Source organism: Somniosus microcephalus, chromosome 30 (assembly GCF_052327205.1).
Source record: "Somniosus microcephalus isolate GS21.2 chromosome 30, FLI_Smic_1.0, whole genome shotgun sequence".
Taxonomy (NCBI): domain Eukaryota; kingdom Metazoa; phylum Chordata; class Chondrichthyes; order Squaliformes; family Somniosidae; genus Somniosus; species Somniosus microcephalus.
Window position 1 is genome coordinate 33,530,872 of NC_141016.1, and position 15,010 is coordinate 33,545,881.

Sequence of the window (15,010 nt, forward strand, 5' to 3'; positions counted from 1 at the left end):
TAGAACCACAGCCGCCATTATCTCGGAGAAATATTTAGTTTTCAACATTTGGCAACAAATGACCACAAATTGATCAAAGGGGAAAGTGACTGTGAGCCAGACAGAACAGCCCGTGGCTGCATAAAGCAGGACCGTGTGGATATTACACACTGGAATGGACTCCACAAAACGAAACTCTTCCCAAAAAGCAATAGGAATCTGCCTCAATATCAGACTGATGATAACGACCAGTAGATCCGTGTTGCCATGGCCACCAGTTATCGAGTGACACATTTGGAGAGCCCGCACTTACCCTGAGACAGAATCACATTGTCATTAAGTTAACTTTAAGGAAGATACATTAACAGTGTAATTATACATCAGGCTGGGAGCAAACACAGAACTTTGATGGAGTTCGGGTTCAAATTTGCAGCCTGCCTTGATTTTAATGGAGGAGGCGGGATGGAGCCGGATTGCCTCGTGGGCGGGTTTCGGACCCGCTGCCGGTTTCAGCCGCTCCCGATGTCCCATTTTGATTTAATTGGTCCAATTAGTCCCGTGGTGCGCGCTGCCTGCTGCAATGACTGGGAGCGGGTCTGCACTGATGACTGTTGGTCTGTACTGATGAGGTCATTGCTGCACTTGTTTTTCAGGGCTCCATGTCGACTCAGCCTCTTATTTCTCGTTAGTGTTGCAGCTTGAAGGTGCTCAAAATTGATCAAAGGTGAAAGTGACTGCAAGCTCTTGTGCAGGGAGTAGGAGGGCACAGGGAGATCCTGTTCCCTAAGGGTGTAAGGACAAACCTAGTAATTACAGGCCGGTCAGGTTAACATCAGTGTTGGGTAAAGTTTTAGAAACTATTATCAAGGGAAACATTGAAGAGGTTTAAGCTAATTAAGGAGAGCCAACACGGATTTTCAAAAGGCAGATCATGCTTGACTAATCTGATTGAACTTTTTGAAGAAGTAACAGGGAAGATCGAAGAAGGGAATGCAATGGATGTTGTCCACGTGGATTTTAGGAAGGCGTTTAACAAAGTACCACATAGAATACTGGTTAACAAAGTTGAGGCTCATGGACTAGTTGGATCAGTGGCAGCTTGGATAATGAATTGGCTTAAGGACAGAAAACAGCGAGTTGCGGTAAATGGCTATTTTTCAGATTGGAGGATGATAGACAGTGGTGTTCCCCAAGGGTCAGTGCTGGGCCCACTGTTTGTTTGAGTTTTATAAATGACGTGGATATTGGAATACAAAGTAGAATTTCTACATTTGCCCATGACACTAAATTTGGGGGTTTGGCAAACAGTGCGGATGATAGCAATCGATTTCAACTGAACATAGAAAGACTAGCAAAATGGGCAGACAATTGGCAGATGAAATTTAAAATAGAGAAGTGGTGACTTGATACATTTTGGCAGAAGGAACAGGGAGATGCAATATACACTTAATGGCAATGTTTTACAGTGTGTGCAGCGACAGAGGGACCTGGGAGTTAATGCGCATCAGTCCCTGAAGGTGGCAGAGCATATCGAGAGAGTGGTTAGCAAAGCATATGGGATCTCGGGTTTCATAAATAGAGGTACTGAGAACAAATGTAGAGACGTTATGCTGAATCTTTATAAAGCGCTGGTTATGGCACAACTTGAGTGTTGCGTCCAGCTCTGGTCACCACAATTTAGGAAGGATATGAAAGCCCTTGAGAAGGTGCAGAAGAGATTTACCAGAGTGGTTCCGGGGATGGGGATTCTTTGCTATAAGGACAGGTTGGAGAAGTTGGATTTCTTTTCATTAGAGCAAAGGAGATTGAGAGGTGATTTGATAGAGGTGTACAAGATTATGATGGGTTTGCATAGGCTAACGGGGAAAGGCTGTTTCCACTAGTTGATGGTACAATGAATTGGGGACACAGATTTAAGATTTTGGGCAAGAGATACGGGAGGATATGAGAAAAAATCATTTTACGCAGCGAGTGGTGAGGACCTGGAACTCGCTGCCGACGGAAGTGGTGGAAGCGGAGACACTCAATGTTTTCAAGGGGAGACTGGACAGGCACTTGAGGGAAATTAACTTGCAGGGCTTCGGGGATAGAGCGGGGGAATGGGACTGACTGGATTGCTCTGCAGTGAGCCGGCACAGATTAAATGGGCCGAATAGCCTCCTTCTTTGCAGATATGACTCGATGACTCTATGATTCCCAAAGGCCAGAGGAAGCCTCCTCAGCAGAGAAAGGCTGCCTGGCTGGAGATTGCTGAGGAGGTTAATGCAAGGTCGCTATGTGCAGGCTCCTGGCTGCACCAAAGTGAATAACCTCACATTTCCCTACATTATGCTCCATCTGCCACATTACTGCCCACTCACTTAGTCTATCTATATCCCATTGCAGACTGCTTCTCCTCACAGATTACTGTTCCACCTAGCTTTGCATCAGCAAACTTGGATACATTACACACGGCCCATTCATCTAGGACATTAATATAGATTGTAAATAAGTGAGACGCCAGCAATTATCCTTGTGGCACCCTATTAGTTACAGCCTTCCAAATTGAAAAAGATTTGTTTATCACTACTCTCTGTTTTCTGTTCGTTAACCAATCCTCTATCCATACTACTATATTACCCCCAACCCCATGAGTCCTAATCTTGTGTAATAACCTTTAATGCGGCACCTTATCGATTGCCTTTGGAAATCCAAATATACTACATCCACTGGTTCCCCTTTTTGTACCCTGCAGGTTACATCCTCAAAAAACACTAATAAATTTGTCAAGCACGATTTCCCTTTCATAAAACTATGTTGACTCTGCCTAATCAAGTTATGATTTTCTAAGTGCCATGATACCACTTTCTTAACAATGGATTCCGTCATTTTCCCGACGACTGATATCAGGCTAACTGGCCTGTATTTCCCTGTATTTTTTCTCCCCCTCTGGAGTCGAGGGCCCTGTCAACCTCTGTGGAGGGGAATCCTTAGGAAAGCAAAAAGGAAGGCATTTTTGAAGCACTGGTATGCAAGGTGGCATCATCGGATCAGATGTGATGCAGACGGAGAAACTGGGACTATGGAATAGAGACATTACACGATGCAAGTTGGGAGGAAGTATGATCAATGTAGCTGTGGGATTCGGTGGCCCTGCAGTAGACACTTTAAACAACCTAACCCAAGAAATGTAGGCAGTAAGTCAAGAACGGAAGGGAAGAGTCGGAGTTGGTCATGTGAAACGCTGGAATTTAAAGCGATATTGATGAAAGTTTCCAGTTCAGGGCAAGAGCAGGAAGCAGCACAGATATTAACCAACCGGGAAAACCATGTCAAGGATGTGACATGACTAGGTCTGAAGCAAAGAATATTCCACATATAGCGTTAAAAGACAGACATAGCTTGGACCCATGTGGGTTCACCAGTGACAAATTTATTTGGAGGAAGTGAGAAGCGTCAAAGGAAAAGCTGTTTAATGTGAGGCCGAGTTTGGCCAGGTGGAGAAGGGTGGTTGTGGATGGGGATTGGTTGGGCTGCCATGCATGGAAGAAGCGCAGGGCCCGCAGGCCATCCTGGTGGGGTGGAGGTCTAGAGGGACTGGACGTCCTGGTGAGAAATGGAAATCTAGAGGCGCTGGACATCGTTGTAAGGGATGGATGTGTAGAAGGACTGAACGTCATGATGAGAGATGGAGATGTAAATGGACTGGACAACCTGGTGAGCGATGGACATGTAAGGAGCTGAATATCCTGGTGGGGTGAGGTTGTAGAAGGACTGGGGATCTATGTTCAAAAGGAGACGGCTATGGCCAAGAAACTGGAATGGTTAAAATGGTGGATGGCGTCGGAAGAGATTAGCCAAGGGGAGAACATTTACAGTTTTGATAGGAAGAAGTCAGTCCCGTGGGGCATTAACAGGTTGATATGATTGGTCTACCGGCAGGGTCCTGTCTGTGGATGTTTGAAAGGAGGCAGCAGGGGCTGTGCCAGGTTAGTGGACTATGAGTTTGGAGGCCGTGCGGTGAAGATCTCCAGAGGAGATGAGGTCAGTGACAGTCTGGGAAAGGATGGCTTGATGTTCGGTGGTGGGGTAACGGTGCGCGGGAGGGACGAGGAGGTGTCAGAGTTTGGGCCGTATTTTTCGACACCTACGGGTGTGTACGAGATGTGTACGTGACCGTAGGGGCCGCGCTAGTTCCGGGTTTAGGTATCGGAATCTTCTTGACAGATCCTCCGTATCCCCGGGAGATGGGCCTCTGCCGGTGGAGATTTCCGCTATTTGCCCAACTTACGCCCGCTGAACGCCTGTGAAGTTCTTATGCCTGATAAATGCAGGTGTAAGGCCTGCTATTACCTGCATCAGAGTTTAAAAAATAGCAAAATAAAATGTTATCACTCATTTATATATTAACAACCCTGTCCAATAAGGTAAGTTGATTGTCGCCCCATTAATGCATATATTTTCAAAAAATTAAAGTTTCGTTTAAAATAATTAATTAAATGGAATTTTAATTAATTTTAAATATATTTATTTATTTTATGTGTTCGTGTATTTTTAAAGTGATCCCCATTCATGTTTTTGGGAGCTCCGGACGCACCAAACTCCCAGAAGTATGAATGGCGATTCCCTTCTTTTATTGGTTGAGCTGGCCCATGTGACCCCAGGGGTGCTTGTGAGCCGCATGCGCACCTGAGATCCCTGGGCCTCTGCCCGCGCGGACCCGGAGAAGCCCAGGATCGCGAGACTCCAAACCTCCCGGGCCACCAGGGAAATGCGGAGATTTTTCACAGGTCGGAGGCATCCACCCGCGGGAAGCCTCCGATCGCAAATTGTGGGCCTTTGTGTTTAGAGTCCACAAGGTAGCGCTATTTTCAACACACAACAAGAGCGACTCCCTTATCAGCAGAATTAATGATAATGTCAGGTTTGTACCTGAGAGAATGGAATGCTGCAAGTTCACAGGGCCATGGATCAGAGTGAGGGAAGCGAGGATTCACTGAATCACTCCTGCCCTCCATCCTATCACAGACCTTCAGCCTTTTGATCTTTTCATGCCCCCTTTTCCCTGGCTCTTTATTTACTAAAAGCGGTTAATCTCTAACATTTTAAATTTCTGAAGATATCACTGACATGAAACGTTAACTGTTTCTCTTTCCACAGATGCTGCCTGACCTGTTGAGTGGTTCCAGCATTTTCTGTTTTTATTTATAATAATGTTCGCCCTCTGCTGGTGGATACTTGCCATTGCAGTGGTCAGACTGATGGAATAAGCATCGCCACCTGCTGGCGGAAACTGCACGGTACAATCGTTTTGCTGATTGAGTGACCATTGCTCACTGCGGCTGAATAACTGAAGTATTTAGCTTTTAGAATTAAAGTCCAATAACAGTGGCCGTGGAACTCTGATCAGATTCTCCTGGTTTCCCGCCATACGCCGAATTCCCAGGGGCAGGTGTCGTGCAGTAAAACAACATTCGGCTGTATCTAGGGATTGGTGTGTGTTTAGTAATGGGACAAAATAAAAACATGAACATCGACATAGGCACAAATTTCAACCATAACATTTAATAAAATCATTTTTTATTTTTAAACGCTACGTACATCACTTGACCCCTTGCGGGTTCTGAACCATCTTAAATAGAGGATGAAAAATTGAAGCGGTTACAAAATGAAGTTCATATAAACCCTTCAACAATAAACATAGGTTCTTAATCTCTGTTACAGAGTTGATTAATCCACGCAAAGCAGTGGCTTACAGTATTAATATAGACAGAAATTAACCGAATACATTCTTTGTTTTATAATTTTTAATTAAGCAGAACGCAGCCAAAATATAGAGAAAAGCTAAATCTATTTATTTCAAAACAAATTAACATGGCGATTGATAAAATAAAGTGATGTTTATATCGTGACGAAACGCACATTCAGCATGTTCACACTGTTGGAAAAGTTAATGGACATTCTCTCAGATTTCACACACAATATTTCCCGCTTGTCTGTGACACGCCCCGGGACATCGCATCCGGGATTTTCCGCTGACTTTTACCTGAAAGGAAAAAACAAACACCTTGAGAGAGAGAGAGAGAGGATTAAACATTTCACCAACACACCATACAATCCAATGGACTCGTTTTCACTACTCACAATATTCTCCCTGATATTTCACTTCAATTAGTCTTTTCTTCAAATAATAAATAAACAACATCTTCTCTCTGACAGTTTCAGTATCATTTGCAGTTAAACACACTCCCCACAATCACAGAATTGAATTAATTACAGCCAGTATAATGGGGTATTTATTCCCACAGTAAATACACAGCATGTTCTCTCTGCTAGTTTCAGTGTCACTACCGGTTGAACACACCGCCCATTGTCACACAGTAGAATCCACCCGGGACTGGACATTCCCCAGCACTGGGGCACAAACAATGCAGCAGATAATAAAACATTGCTCTTACCGGCTTGACGTAAATGTAACATTTTGAACCACACAGTCACTGCCCATCGGTGGCGGAATGTCCGGGGTTGTGAACGTGTCACAGTGAACATGGTCATTGTTACCAGGAGTGGAAGGAACCGGTAAACCGGGATCAGTGCGGGTCTGAGAGCTGTACACTGTGGGAGAGACAGATTATGGGTTAATGATGGCAGTAAAACCCGCATCAGTGTGGGTCACATATATCTGTCAATTTGGTGAAGGGGCTGGACTTTGTTGGTCTGTGAGTGGAAGAGAATTGTTTTCTACCCACACCCCCGTGCTGGGTTTTACCGCTGGGTGACAGCAGACGAGGTGCATCTAATATCCGAGAATCGGGCGGGTCAGTTTGAGCACTGGAATGATTCCTGGTGCGAGTATTAACAAGGAAGATAATCCACACTGAACAGCATCAGGATCTCTTTTCTAGAACATCTCTTTTCTAGAACACTTCATTTCCTGTAATCACAACATGGAGTTAAATCAACCATCGCTCTGTGTCATCGCCGATTGAAAGGGAATTTAAAACAGCGCCAGTCCATTCCTACACAGAGGGCTGGTGACTGCGGGAATGTCAGAGATGTAACTCACCGAGAGTGGAGAGATCACCGCCGGCACTTTTGAGTGTGAGGAGAGCATCAGGACCGCCCTGAGTGCCAGTTACTCCAGTCTCAACATCGTCATAATCGCCCGGAACCGGACCTGGGAGGAAATAGAGATTTCCACTGAAACCAAATGCCAGCACTGAGTACTCAGAATGATATTATTATAAATCAATCTACCCGGGCCTTGCAGGGCGGGAGAGCGGACCAATGTGGTCTTCGGGTGAAGTGGGGTTATCTGGGGGAATGATTGGACCGTGTCATGTCGGGGTAGTTTAGTCTCCGTTTTAAAGTCACACATTTCCCACTGAATCACCCACCCAACCTGCACACACATTTCACATTTCTCGGCCCATAGAGCCGTGTGAGGAAACACAATGAACTGAATGTTTCCTTCCATTATACCATTGGGGAAATTCGAAATGATTTTGTTTCAAATCCAAACTATTTCCACAATATTTTGTAAATAAGATCACCGTCCAGTACTACGGATCCTTGGCAGTGTTATTTTTCGGCGAGTAAGCTCTGATGTCTTTTAGGTAATAAAGTGTGTGAAGTCCAACAAAGATTGTAGGGAGTGAAAATATACCCACCCTGAATACTGGAGGAGGTCCCTTCAGGATTTTCTGATCCCGGATCAGTGTCACCCAAGATGTCACGAGTGTAATATTCAATCTGATTGAGGGCGTCAATGGAACCCGAAACTGTCAAACACAAAAAATGGATGGTTATTGGAGAGATTTTCAGCACATCGGAGCAGACAACATAATACCTTCATCGTCCCTGTGACAATATCCTGGATTTTGGTAACTGACACCATTGTGGGAGATCATTCACTACAAGGACTGCAGTGGTTCAGGAGAAGGCCCACCACTACCTTATCAGGGTAACTAGAGATGGACCATAAATGCCGGCCCTCCCAAACACAATAACCTACAGTCCATTAGTACAGGTAATACCTAGGTATCAGAGCAGAGAAAATAGTGTGTAACATAGTCGGTTAGTACAGAGAGAGTGAGCGGGGTTTCCTGATCATGATCGACCTTGGACACGACAGTGGCACACACAGCCCACTCAACAATGCAAAGTCCATCTCATTAATATTTGGGGACTTGTGCCAAAATTGTCCCATAGCTGCACAGACTAGCAAGCAACAGCCTGACAAAGTCATACTCAAAGAATCATACCTTAAAGCCATTAGGTAACTCCTCCAACACAAACCGTAGGTTTGTTCTGTCCCACCAGGTGGACAGACCCACCATAAGTGTCGGTACAGTGCTATACATTCGGGAGGAAGTGGCAATGGGATTGCTGAACATTGACTCCAGAACCATGAAGTCTTATGGCTTCAGGTCGAGCATGAGCAAGGAAACCTGCTGATGATTACCAACTACCACCCTCCCTCAGCTGCTGAATCAGTGCTCCTCCATGTTGAACACCACTTGGAAGAAGGACTGAGGGCAGCAAGGGTACAGGATTTACAGAATCAACAGTTCAGATCAAAGCTCTGCAGTCCAGCCACATCCAGTAGTAAATGGCGGTGGATAATTAAACAACTAACGGGAGGAACAGGCTTCATCAGTATCCCCATCCCCCATGATGGCGGAGCCCAGCACGCAAGTTCAAAAGACAAGGCTGAAGCGTTTGCAACCATCTTCAGCCAGAAGTGCCGAGTGGATGATCCATATCGGCCTCCTCCTAGGTCCCCCACCATCACAGAAGCCAGTCTTCAGTCAATTCGATTCACTCCACGTGATATCAAGAAACGGCTGAGTGTACTGGATACAGCAATGTCCATGGGCTCTAACAACATGTCGGCTCATGACCTGTGCTCCAGAACTAGCCGCGCCTGAAGCCAAGCTGTCCCAGTACAGCTACAACACTGGCATTTACCCGACAATGTGGAATACTGCCCAGGTTTGACAATTCCCAAAAAGCAGGACAAATCCAATCCGGCGAATTACCGGTCCATCAGTCTACTCTCAATCATCAGCAAAGTAATGGAAGGTGTCACCATTGACCAGTCACATAAATACTATAGTTACAAGAGCAGATCAGAGGCCAGGTATTCTGCGGCGAGTGTCTCATTTCCTGACTGCCCAAAGCCTTTCCACCATCTACAGGGCACAAGTCAGGAGTGTGATGGAATACTCTCCACTTGCCTGGATGAGTGCAGCTCTTGCAACACTCAAGAAGCTCGACACCATCGAGGACAATTCAGCCCGCTTGATTGGCACCCCATCCAGCACCTTATAGATTCTCTCCCTCCACCACCAGCGCCCCGTGGCTCCAGTGTGTACCATCTACAAGATGCACTGCAGCAACTCGCCAAGGCTTCTTAAGCAGCACCTCCCAAACCCGCGACCTCTAAGACCTAGAAGGACAAGGCCAGCAGGCACCAGGGAACACCATCGCCTGCAAGTTCCCCTCCAAGTTGCACACCATTCTGACATGGAAATATATCGACATTACTTCATTGTCCTTGGGCCAAAATCCTGTAACTCACTCTGTAACAGCACAGGGACTCCAGCGATTCAAGAAGCTGTCTCACCTCCACCTTCTCAAGGGCAATTAGGGATGGGCAATAAATGCTGGCCTTGCCAGCGAATCCAGGAACGAAAAAATATTCCATTATACCATTGGGGGAAATTAACATGATTTTGTTTCAAATCCAAATTATTTCTACAATATTTTGTAACTAAAATCACTGTCCGGTACTACGGGTCCCTGGCAGTGTCATTCATCGGCAAGTAAGCTCTGTTATCTTTAGTTGTTGGTTTTAGGTAGTAGAAAGCGTGAAGTGCAATAAAGAGATTGTAGGAAGTAAAAATGTACCCACCTTGAATACTGGAGGAGTTCCCTTCAGGATTTTCTGATCCGGGGTCAGTGTCACCCAAAATGTCACTGGTGTAATATTCAATCTGATTGAGGGAGTCAATGGAACCAGAAACTGTCAAACACAAATAATGGATGGTTATTGGAGAGATTGTTCAGGATATCGGAGCAGACAACATAATGAGCCGGATTTTCCGGGGCCTATGACCGCATACACACAGTGTACATGGTCATAAGTGTCCCACAAGTTCCGTGTTTCCACATGTGATTCACATGCACAAAAACCCAGAACTTGCAATCTGTTGAGATTCTGTTTGACAGATCGTGCTCATCCGCAGGAAATGGACATTCGCTGGCGCAGGGTTTGGCTATTTGCCCAACTACCGCCCAGCGAATGCCCACACAACCCTTACACCTGGTACAAGCAGGAGTAAGGCCTTCTTGTACCAGTGTAAGCATTTAAATACATAGTAAAATACATGTATTTAAATTATTTAAACATACATAAACCTTTTAAATTAGTTTACGATATTTTTTGCCCCTTGAAAAATGTTTAAATTTATATTTCAAAAAATTAAATTTTCCTTTTAATGTTTAATTACATTTTATTTGAATTAATTTTGACTATGTGATGATTTATTTTTATTTCAGTTTTGTTAAAATGTATTTTTTAGGGGATTCCTATTATGCTTATGTGGATTCCGTAGTTAAATATTTGTTCTTCAATCAAGATACAAGAACAGATTATCTGGTCATTATCACATTGCTGTTTGTGGGAGCTTGCTGTGCGTAACTTGGCTGCCCCATTTCCCACATTGCAACAGTGACTACACTCCAAAAGTACTTAATTGGCTGTAAAGTGCTTTCAGACGTCCAGTGGTCGTGAAAGGCGCCATATAAATGCATGTCTTTCTTTAAATTGAATCCCCATAAGGATAATGAGAATCACCCTTTGTGCTTTGTTGGGCTGGCCCACCTTATCCCAGGGGCGCTTGCGCACCGCATGTGCTCCTGGGCCTTTACACAGGCATATGCCTGGAGGCCCAGGAGCACAAGTGTCCGAAGGTCCAGAGGCACCAGGTAGGTGCGGAGTTTAATTGTGGTTCAGAGGCAATCGCCTGCGGGAAGCCTCCGACCGCAATTTCCAGCCCAATAGCTTCATCATCCCTGTGACAATGTGATGGAATTTGGTAACTGACACCATTGTGGTAATCATTCACCACAAGGACTGCAGCGGTTCAAGAGGAACGCCCATCACCACCTTATCAGGGCAAATAAGGATGGACCATAAATGACGGCCCTCGCAGCGGTCAGACACAATGGCCCAGTAATTCGGGTCCCAACGCGTGAGTGCGCACGGGGTACCCACGCGTGGACCAGATGGAAGTGCCAGTTTCTTGCATGCACAGCGCATGCGCGGGAAATCGGCACTTCCGGTCCCCTGAAAGGAGGGGTTAGGAGGTGAAATGCGTGCGACGTATGAGGCAGCGCGAGCGCGTTGAACTTCCGGTTTATGACAGGTTTGCCCGTGCGTGAAGGCCTCCACTTTTTACACATTAAAAAAGCAGACGTAAGGACATCAGTTTAAAAGGTAAGTGGTCAATTAATTAAAATTAGAACATTTTTTCCACAGGTTTATTATTTTTAAATACAGTACAGTAAGGTAAGTGTATTTTTAGCTCCGATTTTTTATAAAATTATTTTTTTCAAAAAATTAAATTTTTGTTTAAAATTGTTATTTAATGTTATTTATAGTTGATTTAAATAGTGTGATTTAAAAAAATATATTTTAAGGTTATGTACTGTTTTGGGCGCCCGGAGTTTTCATGAGCTTGACAGGTCTTATGTCTAACTCATGAATGGACTTTTGCATCCTCCGATTGGTTGCCCAGTGCTCACGTGATCCCAGCCGGCGCATCGAACTAACTACGCCACTGGATCACGCAAGCACAGCGCGCCGGGAGCTGGGGCAGGCCACAGACCAGAAATACACGCAGGCCCAGGCCTCTACTTTCGGCGCGCTATGTAAGTGTAGGTCGGGGGCATGCACCCGCGGGAAGCCCCCGATCCGAATTTCTGGGCCAACAATATATAGTACAGCCCATTAGTACAGGTAATAGGTATCAGAGCAGAGATAATAGTCCATAACATAGTTGTTTAGTACAGAGAGAGAGGGAGCGGGGTTTCCTGATCATGATCCCTCCACAACCCTGCCGTCTCTTTCATTTTCAGAGACTCAAACCGCCGGTGGTGACGGCACAAATTGGACCCCCACCCCACACATGGGTCAGAAAATAGTGCAAGGAGGACAATATCCGATTCGTTCATCCATCTGTTTTTTAATCAAATGATTTATGTTAACGGTTAACTCCCTCCCTAAATATAGCCCAAGACAAATGATTCATCGATTTGATAAGCGTATTGCTCTGATATCCTGAAGCACAATGTGTAAATTAATGTTATACATCAGAATACAACCTGTTAGAATAAGTCGTATAGAAACAACCAATCAGAGGTTAGGATTTCCTGCGAGGAACATGTTCCAGATACAGGAATCCAGTCACCGAGAGAAATGGAATCTGGGACAATGTGGCTGTCGCCTCATAAGATCAGCGAGTTTTTATGGGATTGATTAAAGGGAATAAAATGAAATGTTAGTGACAGAGACTCCAAGGTCAGCTAACACAGGAAATGATGGCCTGGATTTTCCGCGGCCTATGATGGTGTACACACACCATCGTAAGTTTCCCGCAAGTTCCGGGGTTCCGCCTGTGATGCCCGACAGCCCAGAACTTGCAATCTGTCCAGATTCTGTTTAACAGATCGTTCGAATCCGCAGGAAATTGACATTCACTGCTGCAGAGTTGGACTATTTGCCGAACTACTGCCCAGCGAATGCTCACAAAACCCTTAAACCTGGTAAAAGCAGGGGTAAGGCCTTCTTTTACCTGTGTGCATGTTATTTAAATCTTTAACGTTAGTTTAGGTTATATTTGGACCCTTTAAAATTTTTATATTTATTCTACAAAAAATGATTTTAAATGTTTAATTAAATTGAGTTTTAACTAATTTGGAACCTGTGATTATTTATTTTTATTTAAGTGCTGTAAATGCTCTTTCAATTTGCGGTCGGGGGCTTTCCGCGGGCGAATGCCTCCAAAACGCAAGAATAGTGCGAACCGACCTGATGGTCTCGGAGGTTTGGACATTTGCGCTCCTGGGCCTCTCCGCCAACACCTGCGTAAAGGCCCACGTGTCTCAGGTGCACGTGGTTTGTGAGCGCCTCTGGGATCATGTGAGCCGTCCCAAACAATCCGAAAGGCGGATTACCATTCTGCTTATGGGGCTTTAGGTACAGAATCACCATCAGCATGAAAAGGAATCCCCTAAAATGTCAATTACACACCAGTTAAATAAAAACAAATCATTACACGTTCAAAATTAATTAAAATACAATTTCATTAAATATTTAAAACAAAAGTTTAATTTTTTGAAAAATAAATGTAAACGTTTTACAGGTGTTAAAAATAACATAAACAAAATTTAATTTTTTTTACCTATAAATAATTTAAAAATATATATTTTAATATTTATTTAAACTCTTACACTGTTAAGAGACGACCTTACCCCTGCTTTTACCAGGGGTAAGAGTTTCACGGGCATTCGCTGGGCAGTAGTTGGGTAAATAGCCCAGCTCTCCGCCAGGGAATGTCCATTTCCGGGGATGTGGTGGATGTCGAGCTGAAACTTGACAGAGCGCAAGTTCCGAGTTTTCGCGCATGCGCATCGAACGTGGAAACCCGGAACTCGGGGGTGAGTTACAGCTGGGTACACACCACGTACTCGGCCAACGGCCCCGGGAAATCTGGGTCATTCTGGTTACGGGGATTCCGTACTGAAATGGATTCCCCAAAAACAAAATAGGAATTCCCCTTTGTGATTGGTTGGACTGGCCCACGTGAACCGCTTGCGCGTCTGGGATACAGGGCTTTTACACAGGTGGACGCCTGCAGGCCCAAGAGCAGAACAGACCAAAGGTCTGGAGGCAGCAGGTAGCTGCGTACTTTGCTTGCGGTCCAGAGTCGTTCGTCTATGGCAAGCCTTCGATCGCAAATTCGAGGCCAATATTATAAAGGAAGGAATGAAGATGATTTCAATCATACGAACATACAAATTAGGAGCAGGAGTAGGCCACTCGGCCCCTCGAGCCTTCTCCGCCAATCAATAAGATCATGGCTGATCTGATTACTCCACATTCCCGCCTACCCCCAATAACCTTTCACCCCTTTGCTTATCAAGAATCTATCTACCTCTGTGTGGTAAACCACTGTTTGTATTCCACTGTGTACATGCCTGGACATGCCTCGGCTGACTCCTCCCACAAGTCCTAGTATAAAGGTGACTGCTCCCCAGCCCTTTGTATTTCTGGACCGGTCGACCACTCGAGGCAGACCTTCATTCTTTTGTTAATAAAAGCCTTTAGTTACTCTCTTAACTCTCAGTCTTTTATGAGTAATTGATAGCGCATCAATTTTATTAACAAAATTTTTATAATGGAGAAGATCCTCACACCAGCATGCCTGGACTTAGATCATCGGGAGGCGGACTCATCCACCAAGTTTACTCACTGGCTTAAGTGTTTCGAAAAATTCCTGACCGCCTCCGCAGCAATCAAATCGGACGAGGACAAACTAGATGTCCTGACCTCCAAAGTGAACCACCGAGTGTACTCGGTCATCCAAGACGCGACCTCGTACGCGGACGCTATCAAGCTCCTCAAGGACCAGTACACGTGCCCAGTGAACGAAGTGTACGCCAGGCACCTTCTGGGGAGTCGTAAACAACAACCTGGGGAATCGACCGTGGAATACCTTCAGGCACTGTCTGTGCTTGGCCGGGCCTGTGGTTGTAAGGATGTAAAGGCCGCCGTGTACACAGAGGAACTTAGCCGGGACGCTTTTGTAGCGGGCCACAGATCCAATTACACCCGACAGCGACTGTTGGAGCAGAGTGACCTCGACCTCAACAAGGCCTCTGAACTCGCACTATCATTGGATGCAGCCTACCGGGGCATGGATGCCTACTCCTCTGCACCGTGGACGCCAAGGGGAATGACAGCCTGGGACACGGTAGGACCGCC

At 45.3% G+C, this 15,010-nt stretch overlaps 1 long non-coding RNA gene across 1 annotated transcript; it reads right to left on the bottom strand.

Moving 5' to 3' along the window:
- Positions 1-5,484: 5,484 nt before the first annotated feature.
- LOC147098116 (uncharacterized) lies at positions 5,485-13,379 on the bottom strand. Its single transcript, XR_015074271.1, has 4 exons — positions 9,875-13,379; positions 7,629-7,739; positions 6,417-6,573; positions 5,485-6,004 (listed from the first exon to the last, which is right to left on the bottom strand). It is a non-coding gene; the product is annotated as an uncharacterized LOC147098116 (long non-coding RNA).
- Positions 13,380-15,010: the final 1,631 nt, after the last annotated feature.